This window comes from Euprymna scolopes, chromosome 18 (genome assembly GCF_053919585.1).
Source record: "Euprymna scolopes isolate OS-2025 chromosome 18, ASM5391958v1, whole genome shotgun sequence".
NCBI classification, from domain to species: domain Eukaryota; kingdom Metazoa; phylum Mollusca; class Cephalopoda; order Sepiida; family Sepiolidae; genus Euprymna; species Euprymna scolopes.
This window is the reverse complement of record NC_136499.1, coordinates 104,285,092-104,304,637: the sequence shown is the minus strand read 5'-3', so window position 1 is coordinate 104,304,637 and position 19,546 is coordinate 104,285,092. Positions and strand designations below refer to the sequence as shown.

The 19,546-nt window shown below is 40.3% G+C and overlaps 73 non-coding genes across 73 annotated transcripts; all 73 read right to left on the bottom strand.

Moving 5' to 3' along the window:
* Positions 1 to 228: 228 nt before the first annotated feature.
* On the bottom strand, positions 229 to 300 carry Trnag-ucc (transfer RNA glycine (anticodon UCC)). The gene has a single exon. It is a non-coding gene; the product is annotated as a tRNA-Gly (tRNA).
* A 119-nt stretch (positions 301 to 419) lies between these two features.
* On the bottom strand, positions 420 to 492 carry Trnak-cuu (transfer RNA lysine (anticodon CUU)). The gene has a single exon. It is a non-coding gene; the product is annotated as a tRNA-Lys (tRNA).
* Positions 493 to 919: 427 nt separating this feature from the next.
* Positions 920 to 992, bottom strand: Trnak-cuu (transfer RNA lysine (anticodon CUU)). The gene has a single exon. It is a non-coding gene; the product is annotated as a tRNA-Lys (tRNA).
* Positions 993 to 1,418: 426 nt separating this feature from the next.
* On the bottom strand, positions 1,419 to 1,491 carry Trnak-cuu (transfer RNA lysine (anticodon CUU)). Its single transcript has one exon. It is a non-coding gene; the product is annotated as a tRNA-Lys (tRNA).
* A 234-nt stretch (positions 1,492 to 1,725) lies between these two features.
* Positions 1,726 to 1,797, bottom strand: Trnag-ucc (transfer RNA glycine (anticodon UCC)). Its single transcript has one exon. It is a non-coding gene; the product is annotated as a tRNA-Gly (tRNA).
* A 119-nt stretch (positions 1,798 to 1,916) lies between these two features.
* Positions 1,917 to 1,989, bottom strand: Trnak-cuu (transfer RNA lysine (anticodon CUU)). The gene has a single exon. It is a non-coding gene; the product is annotated as a tRNA-Lys (tRNA).
* A 234-nt stretch (positions 1,990 to 2,223) lies between these two features.
* On the bottom strand, positions 2,224 to 2,295 carry Trnag-ucc (transfer RNA glycine (anticodon UCC)). The gene has a single exon. It is a non-coding gene; the product is annotated as a tRNA-Gly (tRNA).
* A 119-nt stretch (positions 2,296 to 2,414) lies between these two features.
* Positions 2,415 to 2,487, bottom strand: Trnak-cuu (transfer RNA lysine (anticodon CUU)). Its single transcript has one exon. It is a non-coding gene; the product is annotated as a tRNA-Lys (tRNA).
* Positions 2,488 to 2,722: 235 nt separating this feature from the next.
* Trnag-ucc (transfer RNA glycine (anticodon UCC)) lies at positions 2,723 to 2,794 on the bottom strand. Its single transcript has one exon. It is a non-coding gene; the product is annotated as a tRNA-Gly (tRNA).
* Positions 2,795 to 2,913: 119 nt separating this feature from the next.
* Positions 2,914 to 2,986, bottom strand: Trnak-cuu (transfer RNA lysine (anticodon CUU)). Its single transcript has one exon. It is a non-coding gene; the product is annotated as a tRNA-Lys (tRNA).
* A 425-nt stretch (positions 2,987 to 3,411) lies between these two features.
* On the bottom strand, positions 3,412 to 3,484 carry Trnak-cuu (transfer RNA lysine (anticodon CUU)). The gene has a single exon. It is a non-coding gene; the product is annotated as a tRNA-Lys (tRNA).
* A 235-nt stretch (positions 3,485 to 3,719) lies between these two features.
* Positions 3,720 to 3,791, bottom strand: Trnag-ucc (transfer RNA glycine (anticodon UCC)). The gene has a single exon. It is a non-coding gene; the product is annotated as a tRNA-Gly (tRNA).
* Positions 3,792 to 3,910: 119 nt separating this feature from the next.
* On the bottom strand, positions 3,911 to 3,983 carry Trnak-cuu (transfer RNA lysine (anticodon CUU)). The gene has a single exon. It is a non-coding gene; the product is annotated as a tRNA-Lys (tRNA).
* Positions 3,984 to 4,217: 234 nt separating this feature from the next.
* Positions 4,218 to 4,289, bottom strand: Trnag-ucc (transfer RNA glycine (anticodon UCC)). The gene has a single exon. It is a non-coding gene; the product is annotated as a tRNA-Gly (tRNA).
* A 119-nt stretch (positions 4,290 to 4,408) lies between these two features.
* Trnak-cuu (transfer RNA lysine (anticodon CUU)) lies at positions 4,409 to 4,481 on the bottom strand. Its single transcript has one exon. It is a non-coding gene; the product is annotated as a tRNA-Lys (tRNA).
* A 234-nt stretch (positions 4,482 to 4,715) lies between these two features.
* On the bottom strand, positions 4,716 to 4,787 carry Trnag-ucc (transfer RNA glycine (anticodon UCC)). The gene has a single exon. It is a non-coding gene; the product is annotated as a tRNA-Gly (tRNA).
* Positions 4,788 to 4,906: 119 nt separating this feature from the next.
* Positions 4,907 to 4,979, bottom strand: Trnak-cuu (transfer RNA lysine (anticodon CUU)). The gene has a single exon. It is a non-coding gene; the product is annotated as a tRNA-Lys (tRNA).
* Positions 4,980 to 5,213: 234 nt separating this feature from the next.
* On the bottom strand, positions 5,214 to 5,285 carry Trnag-ucc (transfer RNA glycine (anticodon UCC)). The gene has a single exon. It is a non-coding gene; the product is annotated as a tRNA-Gly (tRNA).
* Positions 5,286 to 5,404: 119 nt separating this feature from the next.
* Positions 5,405 to 5,477, bottom strand: Trnak-cuu (transfer RNA lysine (anticodon CUU)). The gene has a single exon. It is a non-coding gene; the product is annotated as a tRNA-Lys (tRNA).
* Positions 5,478 to 5,711: 234 nt separating this feature from the next.
* Positions 5,712 to 5,783, bottom strand: Trnag-ucc (transfer RNA glycine (anticodon UCC)). Its single transcript has one exon. It is a non-coding gene; the product is annotated as a tRNA-Gly (tRNA).
* Positions 5,784 to 5,902: 119 nt separating this feature from the next.
* On the bottom strand, positions 5,903 to 5,975 carry Trnak-cuu (transfer RNA lysine (anticodon CUU)). The gene has a single exon. It is a non-coding gene; the product is annotated as a tRNA-Lys (tRNA).
* Positions 5,976 to 6,210: 235 nt separating this feature from the next.
* Positions 6,211 to 6,282, bottom strand: Trnag-ucc (transfer RNA glycine (anticodon UCC)). The gene has a single exon. It is a non-coding gene; the product is annotated as a tRNA-Gly (tRNA).
* Positions 6,283 to 6,401: 119 nt separating this feature from the next.
* Positions 6,402 to 6,474, bottom strand: Trnak-cuu (transfer RNA lysine (anticodon CUU)). The gene has a single exon. It is a non-coding gene; the product is annotated as a tRNA-Lys (tRNA).
* Positions 6,475 to 6,708: 234 nt separating this feature from the next.
* On the bottom strand, positions 6,709 to 6,780 carry Trnag-ucc (transfer RNA glycine (anticodon UCC)). Its single transcript has one exon. It is a non-coding gene; the product is annotated as a tRNA-Gly (tRNA).
* A 119-nt stretch (positions 6,781 to 6,899) lies between these two features.
* On the bottom strand, positions 6,900 to 6,972 carry Trnak-cuu (transfer RNA lysine (anticodon CUU)). Its single transcript has one exon. It is a non-coding gene; the product is annotated as a tRNA-Lys (tRNA).
* A 234-nt stretch (positions 6,973 to 7,206) lies between these two features.
* On the bottom strand, positions 7,207 to 7,278 carry Trnag-ucc (transfer RNA glycine (anticodon UCC)). Its single transcript has one exon. It is a non-coding gene; the product is annotated as a tRNA-Gly (tRNA).
* A 119-nt stretch (positions 7,279 to 7,397) lies between these two features.
* Positions 7,398 to 7,470, bottom strand: Trnak-cuu (transfer RNA lysine (anticodon CUU)). Its single transcript has one exon. It is a non-coding gene; the product is annotated as a tRNA-Lys (tRNA).
* Positions 7,471 to 7,704: 234 nt separating this feature from the next.
* On the bottom strand, positions 7,705 to 7,776 carry Trnag-ucc (transfer RNA glycine (anticodon UCC)). The gene has a single exon. It is a non-coding gene; the product is annotated as a tRNA-Gly (tRNA).
* A 119-nt stretch (positions 7,777 to 7,895) lies between these two features.
* On the bottom strand, positions 7,896 to 7,968 carry Trnak-cuu (transfer RNA lysine (anticodon CUU)). The gene has a single exon. It is a non-coding gene; the product is annotated as a tRNA-Lys (tRNA).
* A 235-nt stretch (positions 7,969 to 8,203) lies between these two features.
* Positions 8,204 to 8,275, bottom strand: Trnag-ucc (transfer RNA glycine (anticodon UCC)). Its single transcript has one exon. It is a non-coding gene; the product is annotated as a tRNA-Gly (tRNA).
* Positions 8,276 to 8,394: 119 nt separating this feature from the next.
* Positions 8,395 to 8,467, bottom strand: Trnak-cuu (transfer RNA lysine (anticodon CUU)). Its single transcript has one exon. It is a non-coding gene; the product is annotated as a tRNA-Lys (tRNA).
* Positions 8,468 to 8,701: 234 nt separating this feature from the next.
* Positions 8,702 to 8,773, bottom strand: Trnag-ucc (transfer RNA glycine (anticodon UCC)). Its single transcript has one exon. It is a non-coding gene; the product is annotated as a tRNA-Gly (tRNA).
* Positions 8,774 to 8,892: 119 nt separating this feature from the next.
* Trnak-cuu (transfer RNA lysine (anticodon CUU)) lies at positions 8,893 to 8,965 on the bottom strand. The gene has a single exon. It is a non-coding gene; the product is annotated as a tRNA-Lys (tRNA).
* A 234-nt stretch (positions 8,966 to 9,199) lies between these two features.
* Trnag-ucc (transfer RNA glycine (anticodon UCC)) lies at positions 9,200 to 9,271 on the bottom strand. Its single transcript has one exon. It is a non-coding gene; the product is annotated as a tRNA-Gly (tRNA).
* Positions 9,272 to 9,390: 119 nt separating this feature from the next.
* Positions 9,391 to 9,463, bottom strand: Trnak-cuu (transfer RNA lysine (anticodon CUU)). The gene has a single exon. It is a non-coding gene; the product is annotated as a tRNA-Lys (tRNA).
* Positions 9,464 to 9,889: 426 nt separating this feature from the next.
* Trnak-cuu (transfer RNA lysine (anticodon CUU)) lies at positions 9,890 to 9,962 on the bottom strand. The gene has a single exon. It is a non-coding gene; the product is annotated as a tRNA-Lys (tRNA).
* Positions 9,963 to 10,196: 234 nt separating this feature from the next.
* Positions 10,197 to 10,268, bottom strand: Trnag-ucc (transfer RNA glycine (anticodon UCC)). The gene has a single exon. It is a non-coding gene; the product is annotated as a tRNA-Gly (tRNA).
* A 119-nt stretch (positions 10,269 to 10,387) lies between these two features.
* Trnak-cuu (transfer RNA lysine (anticodon CUU)) lies at positions 10,388 to 10,460 on the bottom strand. Its single transcript has one exon. It is a non-coding gene; the product is annotated as a tRNA-Lys (tRNA).
* A 234-nt stretch (positions 10,461 to 10,694) lies between these two features.
* On the bottom strand, positions 10,695 to 10,766 carry Trnag-ucc (transfer RNA glycine (anticodon UCC)). Its single transcript has one exon. It is a non-coding gene; the product is annotated as a tRNA-Gly (tRNA).
* A 119-nt stretch (positions 10,767 to 10,885) lies between these two features.
* Positions 10,886 to 10,958, bottom strand: Trnak-cuu (transfer RNA lysine (anticodon CUU)). The gene has a single exon. It is a non-coding gene; the product is annotated as a tRNA-Lys (tRNA).
* Positions 10,959 to 11,193: 235 nt separating this feature from the next.
* Positions 11,194 to 11,265, bottom strand: Trnag-ucc (transfer RNA glycine (anticodon UCC)). The gene has a single exon. It is a non-coding gene; the product is annotated as a tRNA-Gly (tRNA).
* A 119-nt stretch (positions 11,266 to 11,384) lies between these two features.
* Positions 11,385 to 11,457, bottom strand: Trnak-cuu (transfer RNA lysine (anticodon CUU)). Its single transcript has one exon. It is a non-coding gene; the product is annotated as a tRNA-Lys (tRNA).
* Positions 11,458 to 11,882: 425 nt separating this feature from the next.
* Positions 11,883 to 11,955, bottom strand: Trnak-cuu (transfer RNA lysine (anticodon CUU)). Its single transcript has one exon. It is a non-coding gene; the product is annotated as a tRNA-Lys (tRNA).
* Positions 11,956 to 12,190: 235 nt separating this feature from the next.
* Positions 12,191 to 12,262, bottom strand: Trnag-ucc (transfer RNA glycine (anticodon UCC)). The gene has a single exon. It is a non-coding gene; the product is annotated as a tRNA-Gly (tRNA).
* A 119-nt stretch (positions 12,263 to 12,381) lies between these two features.
* Trnak-cuu (transfer RNA lysine (anticodon CUU)) lies at positions 12,382 to 12,454 on the bottom strand. The gene has a single exon. It is a non-coding gene; the product is annotated as a tRNA-Lys (tRNA).
* Positions 12,455 to 12,688: 234 nt separating this feature from the next.
* Positions 12,689 to 12,760, bottom strand: Trnag-ucc (transfer RNA glycine (anticodon UCC)). The gene has a single exon. It is a non-coding gene; the product is annotated as a tRNA-Gly (tRNA).
* Positions 12,761 to 12,879: 119 nt separating this feature from the next.
* Positions 12,880 to 12,952, bottom strand: Trnak-cuu (transfer RNA lysine (anticodon CUU)). Its single transcript has one exon. It is a non-coding gene; the product is annotated as a tRNA-Lys (tRNA).
* Positions 12,953 to 13,186: 234 nt separating this feature from the next.
* On the bottom strand, positions 13,187 to 13,258 carry Trnag-ucc (transfer RNA glycine (anticodon UCC)). Its single transcript has one exon. It is a non-coding gene; the product is annotated as a tRNA-Gly (tRNA).
* Positions 13,259 to 13,377: 119 nt separating this feature from the next.
* On the bottom strand, positions 13,378 to 13,450 carry Trnak-cuu (transfer RNA lysine (anticodon CUU)). The gene has a single exon. It is a non-coding gene; the product is annotated as a tRNA-Lys (tRNA).
* A 234-nt stretch (positions 13,451 to 13,684) lies between these two features.
* On the bottom strand, positions 13,685 to 13,756 carry Trnag-ucc (transfer RNA glycine (anticodon UCC)). The gene has a single exon. It is a non-coding gene; the product is annotated as a tRNA-Gly (tRNA).
* Positions 13,757 to 13,875: 119 nt separating this feature from the next.
* On the bottom strand, positions 13,876 to 13,948 carry Trnak-cuu (transfer RNA lysine (anticodon CUU)). Its single transcript has one exon. It is a non-coding gene; the product is annotated as a tRNA-Lys (tRNA).
* A 234-nt stretch (positions 13,949 to 14,182) lies between these two features.
* Positions 14,183 to 14,254, bottom strand: Trnag-ucc (transfer RNA glycine (anticodon UCC)). Its single transcript has one exon. It is a non-coding gene; the product is annotated as a tRNA-Gly (tRNA).
* Positions 14,255 to 14,373: 119 nt separating this feature from the next.
* Positions 14,374 to 14,446, bottom strand: Trnak-cuu (transfer RNA lysine (anticodon CUU)). The gene has a single exon. It is a non-coding gene; the product is annotated as a tRNA-Lys (tRNA).
* Positions 14,447 to 14,681: 235 nt separating this feature from the next.
* On the bottom strand, positions 14,682 to 14,753 carry Trnag-ucc (transfer RNA glycine (anticodon UCC)). The gene has a single exon. It is a non-coding gene; the product is annotated as a tRNA-Gly (tRNA).
* A 119-nt stretch (positions 14,754 to 14,872) lies between these two features.
* Trnak-cuu (transfer RNA lysine (anticodon CUU)) lies at positions 14,873 to 14,945 on the bottom strand. Its single transcript has one exon. It is a non-coding gene; the product is annotated as a tRNA-Lys (tRNA).
* A 234-nt stretch (positions 14,946 to 15,179) lies between these two features.
* Trnag-ucc (transfer RNA glycine (anticodon UCC)) lies at positions 15,180 to 15,251 on the bottom strand. The gene has a single exon. It is a non-coding gene; the product is annotated as a tRNA-Gly (tRNA).
* Positions 15,252 to 15,370: 119 nt separating this feature from the next.
* Positions 15,371 to 15,443, bottom strand: Trnak-cuu (transfer RNA lysine (anticodon CUU)). Its single transcript has one exon. It is a non-coding gene; the product is annotated as a tRNA-Lys (tRNA).
* A 234-nt stretch (positions 15,444 to 15,677) lies between these two features.
* Positions 15,678 to 15,749, bottom strand: Trnag-ucc (transfer RNA glycine (anticodon UCC)). Its single transcript has one exon. It is a non-coding gene; the product is annotated as a tRNA-Gly (tRNA).
* Positions 15,750 to 15,868: 119 nt separating this feature from the next.
* Positions 15,869 to 15,941, bottom strand: Trnak-cuu (transfer RNA lysine (anticodon CUU)). Its single transcript has one exon. It is a non-coding gene; the product is annotated as a tRNA-Lys (tRNA).
* A 234-nt stretch (positions 15,942 to 16,175) lies between these two features.
* Positions 16,176 to 16,247, bottom strand: Trnag-ucc (transfer RNA glycine (anticodon UCC)). Its single transcript has one exon. It is a non-coding gene; the product is annotated as a tRNA-Gly (tRNA).
* Positions 16,248 to 16,366: 119 nt separating this feature from the next.
* On the bottom strand, positions 16,367 to 16,439 carry Trnak-cuu (transfer RNA lysine (anticodon CUU)). The gene has a single exon. It is a non-coding gene; the product is annotated as a tRNA-Lys (tRNA).
* Positions 16,440 to 16,674: 235 nt separating this feature from the next.
* Positions 16,675 to 16,746, bottom strand: Trnag-ucc (transfer RNA glycine (anticodon UCC)). Its single transcript has one exon. It is a non-coding gene; the product is annotated as a tRNA-Gly (tRNA).
* A 119-nt stretch (positions 16,747 to 16,865) lies between these two features.
* Positions 16,866 to 16,938, bottom strand: Trnak-cuu (transfer RNA lysine (anticodon CUU)). Its single transcript has one exon. It is a non-coding gene; the product is annotated as a tRNA-Lys (tRNA).
* Positions 16,939 to 17,172: 234 nt separating this feature from the next.
* On the bottom strand, positions 17,173 to 17,244 carry Trnag-ucc (transfer RNA glycine (anticodon UCC)). Its single transcript has one exon. It is a non-coding gene; the product is annotated as a tRNA-Gly (tRNA).
* Positions 17,245 to 17,363: 119 nt separating this feature from the next.
* Positions 17,364 to 17,436, bottom strand: Trnak-cuu (transfer RNA lysine (anticodon CUU)). Its single transcript has one exon. It is a non-coding gene; the product is annotated as a tRNA-Lys (tRNA).
* Positions 17,437 to 17,670: 234 nt separating this feature from the next.
* Positions 17,671 to 17,742, bottom strand: Trnag-ucc (transfer RNA glycine (anticodon UCC)). Its single transcript has one exon. It is a non-coding gene; the product is annotated as a tRNA-Gly (tRNA).
* A 119-nt stretch (positions 17,743 to 17,861) lies between these two features.
* Trnak-cuu (transfer RNA lysine (anticodon CUU)) lies at positions 17,862 to 17,934 on the bottom strand. Its single transcript has one exon. It is a non-coding gene; the product is annotated as a tRNA-Lys (tRNA).
* A 234-nt stretch (positions 17,935 to 18,168) lies between these two features.
* Positions 18,169 to 18,240, bottom strand: Trnag-ucc (transfer RNA glycine (anticodon UCC)). Its single transcript has one exon. It is a non-coding gene; the product is annotated as a tRNA-Gly (tRNA).
* Positions 18,241 to 18,359: 119 nt separating this feature from the next.
* Positions 18,360 to 18,432, bottom strand: Trnak-cuu (transfer RNA lysine (anticodon CUU)). The gene has a single exon. It is a non-coding gene; the product is annotated as a tRNA-Lys (tRNA).
* A 234-nt stretch (positions 18,433 to 18,666) lies between these two features.
* Positions 18,667 to 18,738, bottom strand: Trnag-ucc (transfer RNA glycine (anticodon UCC)). The gene has a single exon. It is a non-coding gene; the product is annotated as a tRNA-Gly (tRNA).
* Positions 18,739 to 18,857: 119 nt separating this feature from the next.
* Trnak-cuu (transfer RNA lysine (anticodon CUU)) lies at positions 18,858 to 18,930 on the bottom strand. Its single transcript has one exon. It is a non-coding gene; the product is annotated as a tRNA-Lys (tRNA).
* Positions 18,931 to 19,164: 234 nt separating this feature from the next.
* On the bottom strand, positions 19,165 to 19,236 carry Trnag-ucc (transfer RNA glycine (anticodon UCC)). Its single transcript has one exon. It is a non-coding gene; the product is annotated as a tRNA-Gly (tRNA).
* A 119-nt stretch (positions 19,237 to 19,355) lies between these two features.
* Trnak-cuu (transfer RNA lysine (anticodon CUU)) lies at positions 19,356 to 19,428 on the bottom strand. Its single transcript has one exon. It is a non-coding gene; the product is annotated as a tRNA-Lys (tRNA).
* Between the last annotated feature and the right edge of the window lie 118 nt (positions 19,429 to 19,546).

Here is a 19,546-nt window from a genome sequence, read left to right as displayed (position 1 = left end):
GATAGTTGCGGAAGGTAAAAAACTGAAATCCCTTTAAAAGTTAAACATCAAGTACTTTGTCCGTTTTATAATTCGTTGTCGAAACACGATTTCAGAATAAAAATCTGTTTGAAAGAATTGTTTTCGTACAACGTTTACATTGTGTTTTTTAACCAGCATGCATCTTTAACATTTACCTTCTCTGACTGATGCAAAACATTATAACGATACCACGATGAAAAACATTGATGCGTCGGCCGGGAATCGAACCCGGATCGACTGCTTGGAAGGCAACCATGCTAACCGTTACACCACCGACGCTTTCGTTGCTTACGGACTATTCCACACAATGACGTTGAGTTGATATTCTAACAAAACTTGAAAATATTTTACATGTCTGGTAATGAACAGTTAATCATAAAAGTGACACAACAATACTTAGCCCGACGTGGGGCTCGAACCCACGACTCCGAGATTAAGAGTCTCGTGCTCTACCGACTGAGCTAGCCGGGCATTAGCGAGATATTCACGGAAGGTAAAAAACTGAAACTCTTAAAAAGTTAAACATCAAGTACTTTGTCCGTTTTATAATTCGTTGTCGAAACACGATTTCAGAAAAAAAATCTGCTTGAAAGAATTTTTTTTCGTACAACGTTTACCTTGTGTTTTTTAACCAGCATGCATCTTGAACATTTACCTTCTCTGACTGATGCAAAACATTATAACGATACCACGATGAAAAACATTGATGCGTCGGCCGGGAATCGAACGCCGATCGACTGCGTGGAAGGCAACCATGCTAACCGTTACACCACCGACGCTTTCGTTGCTTACGGACTATTCCACACAATGACGTTGAGTTGATATTCTAACAAAACTTGAAAATATTTTACATGTCTGGTAATGAACAGTTAATCATAAAAGTGACACAACAATACTTAGCCCGACGTGGGGCTCGAACCCACGACTCCGAGATTAAGAGTCTCGTGCTCTACCGACTGAGCTAGCCGGGCATTAGCGAGATATTCACGGAAGGTAAAAAACTGAAACTCTTAAAAAGTTAAACATCAAGTACTTTGTCCGTTTTATAATTCGTTGTCGAAACACGATTTCAGAATAAAAATCTGTTTGAAAGAATTGTTTTCGTACAACGTTTACCTTGTGTTTTTTAACCAGCATGCATCTTGAACATTTACCTTCTCTGACTGATGCAAAACATTATAACGATACCACGATGAAAAACATTGATGCGTCGGCCGGGAATCGAACGCCGATCGACTGCGTGGAAGGCAACCATGCTAACCGTTACACCACCGACGCTTTCGTTGCTTACGGACTATTCCACACAATGACGTTGAGTTGATATTCTAACAAAACTTGAAAATATTTTACATGTCTGGTAATGAACAGTTAATCATAAAAGTGACACAACAATACTTAGCCCGACGTGGGGCTCGAGCCCATGACTCCGAGATTAAGAGTCTCGTGCTCTACCGACTGAGCTAGCCGGGCATTTGCGATAGTTGCGGAAGGTAAAAAACTGAAATCCCTTTAAAAGTTAAACATCAAGTACTTTGTCCGTTTTATAATTCGTTGTCGAAACACGATTTCAGAATAAAAATCTGTTTGAAAGAATTGTGTTCGTACAACGTTTACCTTGTGTTTTTTAACCAGCATGCATCTTGAACATTTACCTTCTCTGACTGATGCAAAACATTATAACGATACCACGATGAAAAACATTGATGCGTCGGCCGGGAATCGAACCCGGATCGACTGCTTGGAAGGCAACCATGCTAACCGTTACACCACCGACGCTTTCGTTGCTTACGGACTGTTCCACACAATGACGTTGAGTTGATATTCTAACAAAACTTGAAAATATTTTACATGTCTGGTAATGAACAGTTAATCATAAAAGTGACACAACAATACTTAGCCCGACGTAGGGCTCGAACCCACGACACCCAGATTAAGAGTCTCACGCTCTACCGACTGAGCTAGCCGGGCATTAGCGATAGTTGCGGAAGGTAAAAAACTGAAATCCCTTTAAAAGTTAAACATCAAGTACTTTGTCCGTTTTATAATTCGTTGTCGAAACACGATTTCAGAATAAAAATCTGTTTGAAAGAATTGTTTTCGTACAACGTTTACCTTGTGTTTTTTAACCAGCATGCATCTTGAACATTTACCTTCTCTGACTGATGCAAAACATTATAACGATACCACGATGAAAAACATTGATGCGTCGGCCGGGAATCGAACCCGGATCGACTGCTTGGAAGGCAACCATGCTAACCGTTACACCACCGACGCTTTCGTTGCTTACGGACTATTCCACACAATGACGTTGAGTTGATATTCTAACCAAACTTGAAAATATTTTACATGTCTGGTAATGAACAGTTAATCATAAAAGTGACACAACAATACTTAGCCCGACGTAGGGCTCGAACCCACGACTCCGAGATTAAGATACTCGTGCTTTACCGACTGAGCTAGCCGGGCATTTGCGATATTTACAAAAGGTAAAAAACTGAAATCCCTTTAAAAGTTAAACATCAAGTACTTTGTCCGTTTTATAATTCGTTGTCGAAACACGATTTCAGAATAAAAATCTGTTTGAAAGAATTTTTTTTCGTACAACGTTTTCCTTGTGTTTTTTAACTAGCATGCATCTTGAACATTTACCTTCTCTGACTGATGCAAAACATTATAACGATACCACGGTGAAAAACATTGATGCGTCGGCCGGGAATCGAACCCGGATCGACTGCTTGGAAGGCAACCATGCTAACCGTTACACCACCGACGCTTTCGTTGCTTACGGACTATTCCACACAATGACGTTGAGTTGATATTCTAACAAAACTTGAAAATATTTTACATGTCTGGTAATGAACAGTTAATCATAAAAGTGACACAACAATACTTAGCCCGACGTGGTCCTCGAACCCACGACTCCGAGATTAAGAGTCTCGTGCTCTACCGACTGAGCTAGCCGGGCATTAGCGATATTTACAAAAGGTAAAAAACTGAAATCCCTTTAAAAGTTAAACATCAAGTACTTTGTCCGTTTTATAATTCGTTGTCGAAACACGATTTCAGAATAAAAATCTGTTTGAAAGAATTGTGTTCGTACAACGTTTACCTTGTGTTTTTTAACTAGCATGCATCTTGAACATTTACCTTCTCTGACTGATGCAAAACATTATAACGATACCACGATGAAAAACATTGATTCGTCGGCCGGGAATCGAACTCGGATCGAGTGCTTGGAAGGCAACCATGCTAACCGTTACACCACCGACGCTTTCGTTGCTTACGGACTATTCCACACAATGACGTTGAGTTGATATTCTAACAAAACTTGAAAATATTTTACATGTCTGGTAATGAACAGTTAATCATAAAAGTGACACAACAATACTTAGCCCGACGTGGGGCTCGAACCCACGACTCCGAGATTAAGAGTCTCGTGCTTTACCGACTGAGCTAGCCGGGGATTAGCGAGATATTTACGGAAGGTAAAAAACTGAAACTCTTAAAAAGTTAAACATCAAGTACTTTGTCCGTTTTATAATTCGTTGTCGAAACACGATTTCAGAAAAAAAATCTGTTTGAAAGAATTGTGTTCGTACAACGTTTACCTTGTGTTTTTTAACCAGCATGCATCTTTAACATTTACCTTCTCTGACTGATGCAAAACATTATAACGATACCACGATGAAAAACATTGATGCGTCGGCCGGGAATCGAACCCGGATCGACTGCTTGGAAGGCAACCATGCTAACCGTTACACCACCGACGCTTTCGTTGCTTACGGACTATTCCACACAATGACGTTGAGTTGATATTCTAACAAAACTTGAAAATATTTTACATGTCTGGTAATGAACAGTTAATCATAAAAGTGACACAACAATACTTAGCCCGACGTGGGCCTCGAACCCACGACTCCGAGATTAAGAGTCTCGTGCTCTACCGACTGAGCTAGCCGGGCATTAGCGATAGTTGCGGAAGGTAAAAAACTGAAATCCCTTTAAAAGTTAAACATCAAGTACTTTGTCCGTTTTATAATTCGTTGTCGAAACACGATTTCAGAATAAAAATCTGTTTGAAAGAATTGTGTTCGTACAACGTTTACCTTGTGTTTTTTAACCAGCATGCATCTTGAACATTTACCTTCTCTGACTGATGCAAAACATTATAACGATACCACGATGAAAAACCTTGATGCGTCGGCCGGGAATCGAACCCGGATCGACTGCTTGGAAGGCAACCATGCTAACCGTTACACCACCGACGCTTTCGTTGCTTACGGACTATTCCACACAATGACGTTGAGTTGATATTCTAACAAAACTTGAAAATATTTTACATGTCTGGTAATGAACAGTTAATCATTAAAGTGACACAACAATACTTAGCCCGACGTAGGGCTCGAACCCACGACACCAAGATTAAGAGTCTCATGCTCTACCGACTGAGCTAGCCGGGCATTAGCGATAGTTGCGGAAGGTAAAAAACTGAAATCCCTTTAAAATTTAAACATCAAGTTCTTTGTCCGTTTTATAATTCGTTGTCGAAACACGATTTCAGAATAAAAATCTGTTTGAAAGAATTGTTTTCGTACAACGTTTACCTTGTGTTTTTTAACCAGCATGCATCTTTAACATTTACCTTCTCTGACTGATGCAAAACATTATAACGATACCACGATGAAAAACATTGATGCGTCGGCCGGGAATCGAACCCGGATCGACTGCTTGGAAGGCAACCATGCTAACCGTTACACCACCGACGCTTTCGTTGCTTACGGACTATTCCACACAATGACGTTGAGTTGATATTCTAACAAAACTTGAAAATATTTTACATGTCTGGTAATGAACAGTTAATCATAAAAGTGACACAACAATACTTAGCCCGACGTGGGGCTCGAACCCACGACTCCGAGATTAAGAGTCTCGTGCTCTACCGACTGAGCTAGCCGGGCATTAGCGATAGTTGCGGAAGGTAAAAAACTGAAATCCCTTTAAAAGTTAAACATCAAGTACTTTGTCCGTTTTATAATTCGTTGTCGAAACACGATTTCAGAATAAAAATCTGTTGGAAAGAATTGTTTTCGTACAACGTTTACCTTGTGTTTTTTAACCAGCATGCATCTTGAACATTTACCTTCTCTGACTGATGCAAAACATTATAACGATACCACGATGAAAAACATTGATGCGTCGGCCGGGAATCGAACCCGGATCGACTGCTTGGAAGGCAACCATGCTAACCGTTACACCACCGACGCTTTCGTTGCTTACGGACTATTCCACACAATGACGTTGAGTTGATATTCTAACAAAACTTGAAAATATTTTACATGTCTGGTAATGAACAGTTAATCATAAAAGTGACACAACAATACTTAGCCCGACGTAGGGCTCGAACCCACGACACCCAGATAAAGAGTCTCACGCTCTACCGACTGAGCTAGCCGGGCATTAGCGATAGTTGCGGAAGGTAAAAAACTGAAATCCCTTTAAAAGTTAAACATCAAGTACTTTGTCCGTTTTATAATTCGTTGTCGAAACACGATTTCAGAATAAAAATCTGTTTGAAAGAATTGTTTTCGTACAACGTTTACCTTGTGTTTTTTAACCAGCATGCATCTTGAACATTTACCTTCTCTGACTGATGCAAAACATTATAACGATACCACGATGAGAAAAATTGATGCGTCGGCCGGGAATCGAACCCGGATCGACTGCTTGGAAGGCAACCATGCTAACCGTTACACCACCGACGCTTTCGTTGCTTACGGACTATTCCACACAATGACGTTGAGTTGATATTCTAACCAAACTTGAAAATATTTTACATGTCTGGTAATGAACAGTTAATCATAAAAGTGACACAACAATACTTAGCCCGACGTGGGCCTCGAACCCACGACTCCGAGATTAAGATACTCGTGCTCTACCGACTGAGCTAGCCGGGCATTTGCGATATTTTCAAAAGGTAAAAAACTGAAATCCCTTTAAAAGTTAAACATCAAGTACTTTGTCCGTTTTATAATTCGTTGTCGAAACACGATTTCAGAATAAAAATCTGTTTGAAAGAATTTTTTTTCGTACAACGTTTTCCTTGTGTTTTTTAACTAGCATGCATCTTGAACATTTACCTTCTCTGACTGATGCAAAACATTATAACGATACCACGATGAAAAACATTGATGCGTCGGCCGGGAATCGAACCCGGATCGACTGCTTGGAAGGCAACCATGCTAACCGTTACACCACCGACGCTTTCGTTGCTTACGGACTATTCCACACAATGACGTTGAGTTGATATTCTAACAAAACTTGAAAATATTTTACATGTCTGGTAATGAACAGTTAATCATAAAAGTGACACAACAATACTTAGCCCGACGTGGGCCTCGAACCCACGACTCCGAGATTAAGAGTCTCGTGCTCTACCGACTGAGCTAGCCGGGCATTAGCGATAGTTGCGGAAGGTAAAAAACTGAAATCCCTTTAAAAGTTAAACATCAAGTACTTTGTCCGTTTTATAATTCGTTGTCGAAACACGATTTCAGAATAAAAATCTGTTTGAAAGAATTGTGTTCGTACAACGTTTACCTTGTGTTTTTTAACCAGCATGCATCTTGAACATTTACCTTCTCTGACTGATGCAAAACATTATAACGATACCACGATGAAAAACGTTGATGCGTCGGCCGGGAATCGAACCCGGATCGACTGCTTGGAAGGCAACCATGCTAACCGTTACACCACCGACGCTTTCGTTGCTTACGGACTATTCCACACAATGACGTTGAGTTGATATTCTAACAAAACTTGAAAATATTTTACATGTCTGGTAATGAACAGTTAATCATTAAAGTGACACAACAATACTTAGCCCGACGTAGGGCTCGAACCCACGACACCAAGATTAAGAGTCTCATGCTCTACCGACTGAGCTAGCCGGGCATTAGCGATAGTTGCGGAAGGTAAAAAACTGAAATCCCTTTAAAATTTAAACATCAAGTTCTTTGTCCGTTTTATAATTCGTTGTCGAAACACGATTTCAGAATAAAAATCTGTTGGAAAGAATTGTTTTCGTACAACGTTTACCTTGTGTTTTTTAACCAGCATGCATCTTGAACATTTACCTTCTCTGACTGATGCAAAACATTATAACGATACCACGATGAAAAACATTGATGCGTCGGCCGGGAATCGAACCCGGATCGACTGCTTGGAAGGCAACCATGCTAACCGTTACACCACCGACGCTTTCGTTGCTTACGGACTATTCCACACAATGACGTTGAGTTGATATTCTAACAAAACTTGAAAATATTTTACATGTCTGGTAATGAACAGTTAATCATAAAAGTGACACAACAATACTTAGCCCGACGTAGGGCTCGAACCCACGACACCCAGATAAAGAGTCTCACGCTCTACCGACTGAGCTAGCCGGGCATTAGCGATAGTTGCGGAAGGTAAAAAACTGAAATCCCTTTAAAAGTTAAACATCAAGTACTTTGTCCGTTTTATAATTCGTTGTCGAAACACGATTTCAGAATAAAAATCTGTTTGAAAGAATTGTTTTCGTACAACGTTTACCTTGTGTTTTTTAACCAGCATGCATCTTGAACATTTACCTTCTCTGACTGATGCAAAACATTATAACGATACCACGATGAGAAAAATTGATGCGTCGGCCGGGAATCGAACCCGGATCGACTGCTTGGAAGGCAACCATGCTAACCGTTACACCACCGACGCTTTCGTTGCTTACGGACTATTCCACACAATGACGTTGAGTTGATATTCTAACCAAACTTGAAAATATTTTACATGTCTGGTAATGAACAGTTAATCATAAAAGTGACACAACAATACTTAGCCCGACGTGGGCCTCGAACCCACGACTCCGAGATTAAGATACTCGTGCTCTACCGACTGAGCTAGCCGGGCATTTGCGATATTTTCAAAAGGTAAAAAACTGAAATCCCTTTAAAAGTTAAACATCAAGTACTTTGTCCGTTTTATAATTCGTTGTCGAAACACGATTTCAGAATGAAAATCTGTTTGAAAGAATTTTTTTTCGTACAACGTTTTCCTTGTGTTTTTTAACTAGCATGCATCTTGAACATTTACCTTCTCTGACTGATGCAAAACATTATAACGATACCACGATGAAAAACATTGATGCGTCGGCCGGGAATCGAACCCGGATCGACTGCTTGGAAGGCAACCATGCTAACCGTTACACCACCGACGCTTTCGTTGCTTACGGACTATTCCACACAATGACGTTGAGTTGATATTCTAACAAAACTTGAAAATATTTTACATGTCTGGTAATGAACAGTTAATCATAAAAGTGACACAACAATACTTAGCCCGACGTGGGCCTCGAACCCACGACTCCGAGATTAAGAGTCTCGTGCTCTACCGACTGAGCTAGCCGGGCATTAGCGATAGTTGCGGAAGGTAAAAAACTGAAATCCCTTTAAAAGTTAAACATCAAGTACTTTGTCCGTTTTATAATTCGTTGTCGAAACACGATTTCAGAATAAAAATCTGTTTGAAAGAATTGTGTTCGTACAACGTTTACCTTGTGTTTTTTAACCAGCATGCATCTTGAACATTTACCTTCTCTGACTGATGCAAAACATTATAACGATACCACGATGAAAAACCTTGATGCGTCGGCCGGGAATCGAACCCGGATCGACTGCTTGGAAGGCAACCATGCTAACCGTTACACCACCGACGCTTTCGTTGCTTACGGACTATTCCACACAATGACGTTGAGTTGATATTCTAACAAAACTTGAAAATATTTTACATGTCTGGTAATGAACAGTTAATCATTAAAGTGACACAACAATACTTAGCCCGACGTAGGGCTCGAACCCACGACACCAAGATTAAGAGTCTCATGCTCTACCGACTGAGCTAGCCGGGCATTAGCGATAGTTGCGGAAGGTAAAAAACTGAAATCCCTTTAAAATTTAAACATCAAGTTCTTTGTCCGTTTTATAATTCGTTGTCGAAACACGATTTCAGAATAAAAATCTGTTTGAAAGAATTGTTTTCGTACAACGTTTACCTTGTGTTTTTTAACCAGCATGCATCTTTAACATTTACCTTCTCTGACTGATGCAAAACATTATAACGATACCACGATGAAAAACATTGATGCGTCGGCCGGGAATCGAACCCGGATCGACTGCTTGGAAGGCAACCATGCTAACCGTTACACCACCGACGCTTTCGTTGCTTACGGACTATTCCACACAATGACGTTGAGTTGATATTCTAACAAAACTTGAAAATATTTTACATGTCTGGTAATGAACAGTTAATCATAAAAGTGACACAACAATACTTAGCCCGACGTGGGGCTCGAACCCACGACTCCGAGATTAAGAGTCTCGTGCTCTACCGACTGAGCTAGCCGGGCATTAGCGAGATATTCACGGAAGGTAAAAAACTGAAACTCTTAAAAAGTTAAACATCAAGTACTTTGTCCGTTTTATAATTCGTTGTCGAAACACGATTTCAGAATAAAAATCTGTTTGAAAGAATTGTTTTCGTACAACGTTTACCTTGTGTTTTTTAACCAGCATGCATCTTGAACATTTACCTTCTCTGACTGATGCAAAACATTATAACGATACCACGATGAAAAACATTGATGCGTCGGCCGGGAATCGAACGCCGATCGACTGCGTGGAAGGCAACCATGCTAACCGTTACACCACCGACGCTTTCGTTGCTTACGGACTATTCCACACAATGACGTTGAGTTGATATTCTAACAAAACTTGAAAATATTTTACATGTCTGGTAATGAACAGTTAATCATAAAAGTGACACAACAATACTTAGCCCGACGTGGGGCTCGAGCCCATGACTCCGAGATTAAGAGTCTCGTGCTCTACCGACTGAGCTAGCCGGGCATTTGCGATAGTTGCGGAAGGTAAAAAACTGAAATCCCTTTAAAAGTTAAACATCAAGTACTTTGTCCGTTTTATAATTCGTTGTCGAAACACGATTTCAGAATAAAAATCTGTTTGAAAGAATTGTGTTCGTACAACGTTTACCTTGTGTTTTTTAACCAGCATGCATCTTGAACATTTACCTTCTCTGACTGATGCAAAACATTATAACGATACCACGATGAAAAACATTGATGCGTCGGCCGGGAATCGAACCCGGATCGACTGCTTGGAAGGCAACCATGCTAACCGTTACACCACCGACGCTTTCGTTGCTTACGGACTGTTCCACACAATGACGTTGAGTTGATATTCTAACAAAACTTGAAAATATTTTACATGTCTGGTAATGAACAGTTAATCATAAAAGTGACACAACAATACTTAGCCCGACGTAGGGCTCGAACCCACGACACCCAGATTAAGAGTCTCACGCTCTACCGACTGAGCTAGCCGGGCATTAGCGATAGTTGCGGAAGGTAAAAAACTGAAATCCCTTTAAAAGTTAAACATCAAGTACTTTGTCCGTTTTATAATTCGTTGTCGAAACACGATTTCAGAATAAAAATCTGTTTGAAAGAATTGTTTTCGTACAACGTTTACCTTGTGTTTTTTAACCAGCATGCATCTTGAACATTTACCTTCTCTGACTGATGCAAAACATTATAACGATACCACGATGAAAAACATTGATGCGTCGGCCGGGAATCGAACCCGGATCGACTGCTTGGAAGGCAACCATGCTAACCGTTACACCACCGACGCTTTCGTTGCTTACGGACTATTCCACACAATGACGTTGAGTTGATATTCTAACCAAACTTGAAAATATTTTACATGTCTGGTAATGAACAGTTAATCATAAAAGTGACACAACAATACTTAGCCCGACGTAGGGCTCGAACCCACGACTCCGAGATTAAGATACTCGTGCTTTACCGACTGAGCTAGCCGGGCATTTGCGATATTTACAAAAGGTAAAAAACTGAAATCCCTTTAAAAGTTAAACATCAAGTACTTTGTCCGTTTTATAATTCGTTGTCGAAACACGATTTCAGAATAAAAATCTGTTTGAAAGAATTTTTTTTCGTACAACGTTTTCCTTGTGTTTTTTAACTAGCATGCATCTTGAACATTTACCTTCTCTGACTGATGCAAAACATTATAACGATACCACGGTGAAAAACATTGATGCGTCGGCCGGGAATCGAACCCGGATCGACTGCTTGGAAGGCAACCATGCTAACCGTTACACCACCGACGCTTTCGTTGCTTACGGACTATTCCACACAATGACGTTGAGTTGATATTCTAACAAAACTTGAAAATATTTTACATGTCTGGTAATGAACAGTTAATCATAAAAGTGACACAACAATACTTAGCCCGACGTGGTCCTCGAACCCACGACTCCGAGATTAAGAGTCTCGTGCTCTACCGACTGAGCTAGCCGGGCATTAGCGATATTTACAAAAGGTAAAAAACTGAAATCCCTTTAAAAGTTAAACATCAAGTACTTTGTCCGTTTTATAATTCGTTGTCGAAACACGATTTCAGAATAAAAATCTGTTTGAAAGAATTGTGTTCGTACAACGTTTACCTTGTGTTTTTTAACTAGCATGCATCTTGAACATTTACCTTCTCTGACTGATGCAAAACATTATAACGATACCACGATGAAAAACATTGATTCGTCGGCCGGGAATCGAACTCGGATCGAGTGCTTGGAAGGCAACCATGCTAACCGTTACACCACCGACGCTTTCGTTGCTTACGGACTATTCCACACAATGACGTTGAGTTGATATTCTAACAAAACTTGAAAATATTTTACATGTCTGGTAATGAACAGTTAATCATAAAAGTGACACAACAATACTTAGCCCGACGTGGGGCTCGAACCCACGACTCCGAGATTAAGAGTCTCGTGCTTTACCGACTGAGCTAGCCGGGGATTAGCGAGATATTTACGGAAGGTAAAAAACTGAAACTCTTAAAAAGTTAAACATCAAGTACTTTGTCCGTTTTATAATTCGTTGTCGAAACACGATTTCAGAAAAAAAATCTGTTTGAAAGAATTGTGTTCGTACAACGTTTACCTTGTGTTTTTTAACCAGCATGCATCTTTAACATTTACCTTCTCTGACTGATGCAAAACATTATAACGATACCACGATGAAAAACATTGATGCGTCGGCCGGGAATCGAACCCGGATCGACTGCTTGGAAGGAAACCATGCTAACCGTTACACCACCGACGCTTTCGTTGCTTACGGACTATTCCACACAATGACGTTGAGTTGATATTCTAACAAAACTTGAAAATATTTTACATGTCTGGTAATGAACAATTAATCATAAAAGTGACACAACAATACTTAGCCCGACGTGGGCCTCGAACCCACGACTCCGAGATTAAGAGTCTCGTGCTCTACCGACTGAGCTAGCCGGGCATTAGCGATAGTTGCGGAAGGTAAAAAACTGAAATCCCTTTAAAAGTTAAACATCAAGTACTTTGTCCGTTTTATAATTCGTTGTCGAAACACGATTTCAGAATAAAAATCTGTTTGAAAGAATTGTGTTCGTACAACGTTTACCTTGTGTTTTTTAACCAGCATGCATCTTGAACATTTACCTTCTCTGACTGATGCAAAACATTATAACGATACCACGATGAAAAACCTTGATGCGTCGGCCGGGAATCGAACCCGGATCGACTGCTTGGAAGGCAACCATGCTAACCGTTACACCACCGACGCTTTCGTTGCTTACGGACTATTCCACACAATGACGTTGAGTTGATATTCTAACAAAACTTGAAAATATTTTACATGTCTGGTAATGAACAGTTAATCATTAAAGTGACACAACAATACTTAGCCCGACGTAGGGCTCGAACCCACGACACCAAGATTAAGAGTCTCATGCTCTACCGACTGAGCTAGCCGGGCATTAGCGATAGTTGCGGAAGGTAAAAAACTGAAATCCCTTTAAAATTTAAACATCAAGTTCTTTGTCCGTTTTATAATTCGTTGTCGAAACACGATTTCAGAATAAAAATCTGTTTGAAAGAATTGTTTTCGTACAACGTTTACCTTGTGTTTTTTAACCAGCATGCATCTTTAACATTTACCTTCTCTGACTGATGCAAAACATTATAACGATACCACGATGAAAAACATTGATGCGTCGGCCGGGAATCGAACCCGGATCGACTGCTTGGAAGGCAACCATGCTAACCGTTACACCACCGACGCTTTCGTTGCTTACGGACTATTCCACACAATGACGTTGAGTTGATATTCTAACAAAACTTGAAAATATTTTACATGTCTGGTAATGAACAGTTAATCATAAAAGTGACACAACAATACTTAGCCCGACGTGGGGCTCGAACCCACGACTCCGAGATTAAGAGTCTCGTGCTCTACCGACTGAGCTAGCCGGGCATTAGCGATAGTTGCGGAAGGTAAAAAACTGAAATCCCTTTAAAAGTTAAACATCAAGTACTTTGTCCGTTTTATAATTCGTTGTCGAAACACGATTTCAGAATAAAAATCTGTTGGAAAGAATTGTTTTCGTACAACGTTTACCTTGTGTTTTTTAACCAGCATGCATCTTGAACATTTACCTTCTCTGACTGATGCAAAACATTATAACGATACCACGATGAAAAACATTGATGCGTCGGCCGGGAATCGAACCCGGATCGACTGCTTGGAAGGCAACCATGCTAACCGTTACACCACCGACGCTTTCGTTGCTTACGGACTATTCCACACAATGACGTTGAGTTGATATTCTAACAAAACTTGAAAATATTTTACATGTCTGGTAATGAACAGTTAATCATAAAAGTGACACAACAATACTTAGCCCGACGTAGGGCTCGAACCCACGACACCCAGATAAAGAGTCTCACGCTCTACCGACTGAGCTAGCCGGGCATTAGCGATAGTTGCGGAAGGTAAAAAACTGAAATCCCTTTAAAAGTTAAACATCAAGTACTTTGTCCGTTTTATAATTCGTTGTCGAAACACGATTTCAGAATAAAAATCTGTTTGAAAGAATTGTTTTCGTACAACGTTTACCTTGTGTTTTTTAACCAGCATGCATCTTGAACATTTACCTTCTCTGACTGATGCAAAACATTATAACGATACCACGATGAGAAAAATTGATGCGTCGGCCGGGAATCGAACCCGGATCGACTGCTTGGAAGGCAACCATGCTAACCGTTACACCACCGACGCTTTCGTTGCTTACGGACTATTCCACACAATGACGTTGAGTTGATATTCTAACCAAACTTGAAAATATTTTACATGTCTGGTAATGAACAGTTAATCATAAAAGTGACACAACAATACTTAGCCCGACGTGGGCCTCGAACCCACGACTCCGAGATTAAGATACTCGTGCTCTACCGACTGAGCTAGCCGGGCATTTGCGATATTTTCAAAAGGTAAAAAACTGAAATCCCTTTAAAAGTTAAACATCAAGTACTTTGTCCGTTTTATAATTCGTTGTCGAAACACGATTTCAGAATAAAAATCTGTTTGAAAGAATTTTTTTTCGTACAACGTTTTCCTTGTGTTTTTTAACTAGCATGCATCTTGAACATTTACCTTCTCTGACTGATGCAAAACATTATAACGATACCACGATGAAAAACATTGATGCGTCGGCCGGGAATCGAACCCGGATCGACTGCTTGGAAGGCAACCATGCTAACCGTTACACCACCGACGCTTTCGTTGCTTACGGACTATTCCACACAATGACGTTGAGTTGATATTCTAACAAAACTTGAAAATATTTTACATGTCTGGTAATGAACAGTTAATCATAAAAGTGACACAACAATACTTAGCCCGACGTGGGCCTCGAACCCACGACTCCGAGATTAAGAGTCTCGTGCTCTACCGACTGAGCTAGCCGGGCATTAGCGATAGTTGCGGAAGGTAAAAAACTGAAATCCCTTTAAAAGTTAAACATCAAGTACTTTGTCCGTTTTATAATTCGTTGTCGAAACACGATTTCAGAATAAAAATCTGTTTGAAAGAATTGTGTTCGTACAACGTTTACCTTGTGTTTTTTAACCAGCATGCATCTTGAACATTTACCTTCTCTGACTGATGCAAAACATTATAACGATACCACGATGAAAAACCTTGATGCGTCGGCCGGGAATCGAACCCGGATCGACTGCTTGGAAGGCAACCATGCTAACCGTTACACCACCGACGCTTTCGTTGCTTACGGACTATTCCACACAATGACGTTGAGTTGATATTCTAACAAAACTTGAAAATATTTTACATGTCTGGTAATGAACAGTTAATCATTAAAGTGACACAACAATACTTAGCCCGACGTAGGGCTCGAACCCACGACACCAAGATTAAGAGTCTCATGCTCTACCGACTGAGCTAGCCGGGCATTAGCGATAGTTGCGGAAGGTAAAAAACTGAAATCCCTTTAAAATTTAAACATCAAGTTCTTTGTCCGTTTTATAATTCGTTGTCGAAACACGATTTCAGAATAAAAATCTGTTGGAAAGAATTGTTTTCGTACAACGTTTACCTTGTGTTTTTTAACCAGCATGCATCTTGAACATTTACCTTCTCTGACTGATGCAAAACATTATAACGATACCACGATGAAAAACATTGATGCGTCGGCCGGGAATCGAACCCGGATCGACTGCTTGGAAGGCAACCATGCTAACCGTTACACCACCGACGCTTTCGTTGCTTACGGACTATTCCACACAATGACGTTGAGTTGATATTCTAACAAAACTTGAAAATATTTTACATGTCTGGTAATGAACAGTTAATCATAAAAGTGACACAACAATACTTAGCCCGACGTAGGGCTCGAACCCACGACACCCAGATAAAGAGTCTCACGCTCTACCGACTGAGCTAGCCGGGCATTAGCGATAGTTGCGGAAGGTAAAAAACTGAAATCCCTTTAAAAGTTAAACATCAAGTACTTTGTCCGTTTTATAATTCGTTGTCGAAACACGATTTCAGAATAAAAATCTGTTTGAAAGAATTGTTTTCGTACAACGTTTACCTTGTGTTTTTTAACCAGCATGCATCTTGAACATTTACCTTCTCTGACTGATGCAAAACATTATAACGATACCACGATGAGAAAAATTGATGCGTCGGCCGGGAATCGAACCCGGATCGACTGCTTGGAAGGCAACCATGCTAACCGTTACACCACCGACGCTTTCGTTGCTTACGGACTATTCCACACAATGACGTTGAGTTGATATTCTAACCAAACTTGAAAATATTTTACATGTCTGGTAATGAACAGTTAATCATAAAAGTGACACAACAATACTTAGCCCGACGTGGGCCTCGAACCCACGACTCCGAGATTAAGATACTCGTGCTCTACCGACTGAGCTAGCCGGGCATTTGCGATATTTTCAAAAGGTAAAAAACTGAAATCCCTTTAAAAGTTAAACATCAAGTACTTTGTCCGTTTTATAATTCGTTGTCGAAACACGATTTCAGAATGAAAATCTGTTTGAAAGAATTTTTTTTCGTACAACGTTTTCCTTGTGTTTTTTAACTAGCATGCATCTTGAACATTTACCTTCTCTGACTGATGCAAAACATTATAACGATACCACGATGAAAAACATTGATGCGTCGGCCGGGAATCGAACCCGGATCGACTGCTTGGAAGGCAACCATGCTAACCGTTACACCACCGACGCTTTCGTTGCTTACGGACTATTCCACACAATGACGTTGAGTTGATATTCTAACAAAACTTGAAAATATTTTACATGTCTGGTAATGAACAGTTAATCATAAAAGTGACACAACAATACTTAGCCCGACGTGGGCCTCGAACCCACGACTCCGAGATTAAGAGTCTCGTGCTCTACCGACTGAGCTAGCCGGGCATTAGCGATAGTTGCGGAAGGTAAAAAACTGAAATCCCTTTAAAAGTTAAACATCAAGTACTTTGTCCGTTTTATAATTCGTTGTCGAAACACGATTTCAGAATAAAAATCTGTTTGAAAGAATTGTGTTCGTACAACGTTTACCTTGTGTTTTTTAACCAGCATGCATCTTGAACATTTACCTTCTCTGACTGATGCAAAACATTATAACGATACCACGATGAAAAACCTTGATGCGTCGGCCGGGAATCGAACCCGGATCGACTGCTTGGAAGGCAACCATGCTAACCGTTACACCACCGACGCTTTCGTTGCTTACGGACTATTCCACACAATGACGTTGAGTTGATATTCTAACAAAACTTGAAAATATTTTACATGTCTGGTAATGAACAGTTAATCATTAAAGTGACACAACAATACTTAGCCCGACGTAGGGCTCGAACCCACGACACCAAGATTAAGAGTCTCATGCTCTACCGACTGAGCTAGCCGGGCATTAGCGATAGTTGCGGAAGGTAAAAAACTGAAATCCCTTTAAAATTTAAACATCAAGTTCTTTGTCCGTTTTATAATTCGTTGTCGAAACACGATTTCAGAATAAAAATCTGTTTGAAAGAATTGTTTTCGTACAACGTTTACCTTGTGTTTTTTAACCAGCATGCATCTTTAACATTTACCTTCTCTGACTGATGCAAAACATTATAACGATACCACGATGAAAAACATTGATGCGTCGGCCGGGAATCGAACCCGGATCGACTGCTTGGAAGGCAACCATGCTAACCGTTACACCACCGACGCTTTCGTTGCTTACGGACTATTCCACACAATGACGTTGAGTTGATATTCTAACAAAACTTGAAAATATTTTACATGTCTGGTAATGAACAGTTAATCATAAAAGTGACACAACAATACTTAGCCCGACGTGGGGCTCGAACCCACGACTCCGAGATTAAGAGTCTCGTGCTCTACCGACTGAGCTAGCCGGGCATTAGCGATAGTTGCGGAAGGTAAAAAACTGAAATCCCTTTAAAAGTTAAACATCAAGTACTTTGTCCGTTTTATAATTCGTTGTCGAAACACGATTTCAGAATAAAAATCTGTTGGAAAGAATTGTTTTCGTACAACGTTTACCTTGTGTTTTTTAACCAGCATGCATCTTGAACATTTACCTTCTCTGACTGATGCAAAACATTATAACGATACCACGATGAAAAACATTGATGCGTCGGCCGGGAATCGAACCCGGATCGACTGCTTGGAAGGCAACCATGCTAACCGTTACACCACCGACGCTTTCGTTGCTTACGGACTATTCCACACAATGACGTTGAGTTGATATTCTAACAAAACTTGAAAATATTTTACATGTCTGGTAATGAACAGTTAATCATAAAAGTGACACAACAATACTTAGCCCGACGTGGGCCTCGAACCCACGACTCCGAGATTAAGAGTCTCGTGCTCTACCGACTGAGCTAGCCGGGCATTAGCGATAGTTGCGGAAGGTAAAAAACTGAAATCCCTTTAAAAGTTAAACATCAAGTACTTTGTCCGTTTTATAATTCGTTGTCGAAACACGATTTCAGAATAAAAATCTGTTTGAAAGAATTGTGTTCGTACAACGTTTACCTTGTGTTTTTTAACCAGCATGCATCTTGAACATTTACCTTCTCTGACTGATGCAAAACATTATAACGATACCACGATGAAAAACGTTGATGCGTCGGCCGGGAATCGAACCCGGATCGACTGCTTGGAAGGCAACCATGCTAACCGTTACACCACCGACGCTTTCGTTGCTTACGGACTATTCCACACAATGACGTTGAGTTGATATTCTAACAAAACTTGAAAATATTTTACATGTCTGGTAATGAACAGTTAATCATTAAAGTGACACAACAATACTTAGCCCGACGTAGGGCTCGAACCCACGACACCAAGATTAAGAGTCTCATGCTCTACCGACTGAGCTAGCCGGGCATTAGCGATAGTTGCGGAAGGTAAAAAACTGAAATCCCTTTAAAATTTAAACATCAAGTTCTTTGTCCGTTTTATAATTCGTTGTCGAAACACGATTTCAGAATAAAAATCTGTTTGAAAGAATTGTTTTCGTACAACGTTTACCTTGTGTTTTTTAACCAGCATGCATCTTTAACATTTACCTTCTCTGACTGATGCAAAACATTATAACGATACCACGATGAAAAACATTGATGCGTCGGCCGGGAATCGAACCCGGATCGACTGCTTGGAAGGCAACCATGCTAACCGTTACACCACCGACGCTTTCGTTGCTTACGGACTATTCCACACAATGACGTTGAGTTGATATTCTAACAAAACTTGAAAATATTTTACATGTCTGGTAATGAACAGTTAATCATAAAAGTGACACAACAATACTTAGCCCGACGTGGGGCTCGAACCCACGACTCCGAGATTAAGAGTCTCGTGCTCTACCGACTGAGCTAGCCGGGCATTAGCGATAGTTGCGGAAGGTAAAAAACTGAAATCCCTTTAAAAGTTAAACATCAAGTACTTTGTCCGTTTTATAATTCGTTGTCGAAACACGATTTCAGAATAAAAATCTGTTGGA